Below are 2,676 nucleotides of genomic sequence, written 5' to 3' on the forward strand. Positions count from 1 at the left end.
CTAGCGTGCCAGAAATACAAGCTAATGGGAACGTACCACATTACATGCAGGGAGGCCCACTAGGACAGACTCCTCAAGCACAAAGATTTGGTTTACCCCAATGGGTAAAGAATCCTGGTCAGCTTGAAGGTAAGGGGAACCTGGAATGAGGAGGAGTGGAGAGGGCAAATGATAAATGCCAATAGAGCTTCATGACCAGTTGCAAAAATGAAGATTGTAGCCTCTCCTGGTATTTTGTTTTGTTTTGTTTTGTTTTTGTTTTGTTTTGTTTTTGTTTTTTGTTTTTTTTTTCTGTGTCATGAATGAGTGTAGATCTTTAGCTATGGTCCATTCTCTTCATCTCCCTTCACTATTGTATTTTCAGTATATGAGTGATGGTTTCTTTTAAATTGTAGTCTGCATACTACAACACTGAGATAGGATGATGATGAAAGTCAGGGTAAAAATGAACCATCAGGTACAGATGTGGACTTGGGGGCATGGAGCCAGAGCCATGCTGTTCTAGCACTCTGGTTAGGGTACATGTGTGAACTTTTAATGCCACTATGAATTGCTTTTCAATTCTTGTGATATTAGTTATCCACTCAAGATTGTTTTGGGTAGGACCATTGACTTGTTCTACTCTAGGTCATGTGCCTGTGTGTAGCTACCAGTAGGCAAGGAGGGTTCTGGTTTCTATTGAAGCTTCTACTAGATCTACTGGTTCCTACTGTGGGAGGAAAGGCCCAGACTCCTTCCAAGACTGAGAGTAAAGGAGGCTCCCTCACATTTGAAGGATACTCAGATGGTGGGTAGCCAATAGATACTCCATGATCGTCTATCCTTCAGTCTGCCCAATGCAACCATCTGTCCTACAACAAAAAAAATTCACTCATCCCCTCCTCAAAAGAGGACAGCTCTGTCTCATGAATTATTTTATCTGCCCCCAAGTCCACATCTGTAGGTGATGGCCCATTTTCCCCCTTTCAGGGGATTTCAGGCAGTTCCTTAAGGAAAGATTACTTGTCAGGCAAAAACAAAAGATGCTCGACAGAAAATTACAGCTGAAAGGAACCTTGAGAGTCATCCATCCTATCCCCTCTTTTGAAGAGGAAACCATACAGGGTAGAAAATGATAAAGGCCATGGAAAAGGTACATACCAAGTGCTGCAGAGTTCAAAAGAGGGCCAGTGCAGGTCTGGTTGAGATAAGGGTCGGCTTGATGAAGGTGGGAGGATTTAACCTGGGACCTGACACACAGTGGGTGGACTATATTGGTCTTTTGCTAAGCTCAAAATTACTTCTGCCCATAGTCTGCTTATCTCAAACTCCACCACCCATAACTGCTTTGGGGTTTGTTTTTTTTTTAGACTATTTATTTGGCCTTGATTTTTTTTTTTCTTTACGCTCCCTTCATTTTGATTTGATGTCCTGATTCTCCATTTGACCTGGTTGCCTATTTGGACTTGGCCGGATTCTCCGTCCAGCTGAATGTCTTGGCTGGAGAAAAGACCCAAGTCTCAGCCCCTGGGGTTAGGTGACTCTCCCAGAGGTCTTTGGTGTATTCAGGAAAGACCAAGGATCACCCTACGCAAATGCCTTCTGATATCAGGCAGGTAACAAATGTGTGAAGAGGCTGGCTATTGATTAATACACAAGTGGTGCTCATGGGATTTAATTTTTATTAAAAAAAAACAAAAAACAAAACAAAAGCAAATAAAGTCAATGTGCTGCCCAAACAAAACCTATCTGTGGGCTAGTTTCTGCTTTTGCTGCCAAAAGTTTGTGACTCCCTGTGTAGACACAACCTGTAGCTATCAGGACAGGCTCGAGAAAACTCAACAAGTCTTTGCGTCCTAACTGCCTGCGGCCCAGGAGCTCCCTGAGAAGGACGTTATCCACACCTGGGGGTCAGGCCTTTACAGACTTGTTTGATAAACTAGTGGAGGCATTGCGTGGAAGCCAGATTGCCCAAAGCGCTGCTGAGCAAAAGGATCAGAAAGGAGGAAGGGATCTAACACGGGCACAGCGTGACCCCCCGCCCCTTCCCAGCCTGGATTCCGCTGGGACAAGCATCCCAGCCTTCCACCGCGGGCTCCCTCTTCCTCTCGGTCTCCATCACGGATGTCCCACGGGACCTGGCTGTTCAGAGCCTCTGGGTGGCTCCGGGCTCATCCACCCTCCCCGAGCCTGCCTAAGTCCCACCTCACCCCTGGAGTCGCCCCCAACCCCTCGGGCTGGAGCCCTTCCCCTCTTGCGCTTGTTACCCGGGGCGGGGGGCGGGGGAGGAGAAGAGGCACCTGTTCGGGCCTCGGTCACATGTCCGCGCACAGTCACAGACCGTGGGACCGCTCCTCCAACACCGCCGCATGCCCCGCGCCAAATGAACGCAGGGATGCACGCACGACTGAGGCCGCGACCTGCATCCCGCACCCCGGGGAAAGCGCCCCGCGGGGCCACGTGCCCGCAGGACCCCGCTCCCGGGCCTGCAGCAGCCGAGCGGTGCAGGCGACCGGAGAAGGCCGGCCGAAGAAGACGCGGCCTCCTATTGGCCAGGACGGCGCGAGGGCGGGCTCTGCTCGGGGGAACCGGGCGTCTATTGGTGGATCCCGCAGGCTCCGGGCTGCGATTGGCCGCGCCGCTCCCCGCGGAGGAGGGGCGGGCCTCGGGGGCGTGGCCGGCGCGCGGTCCCGCCCC

Source organism: Canis aureus, chromosome 11, assembly GCF_053574225.1.
Source record: "Canis aureus isolate CA01 chromosome 11, VMU_Caureus_v.1.0, whole genome shotgun sequence".
NCBI classification, from domain to species: domain Eukaryota; kingdom Metazoa; phylum Chordata; class Mammalia; order Carnivora; family Canidae; genus Canis; species Canis aureus.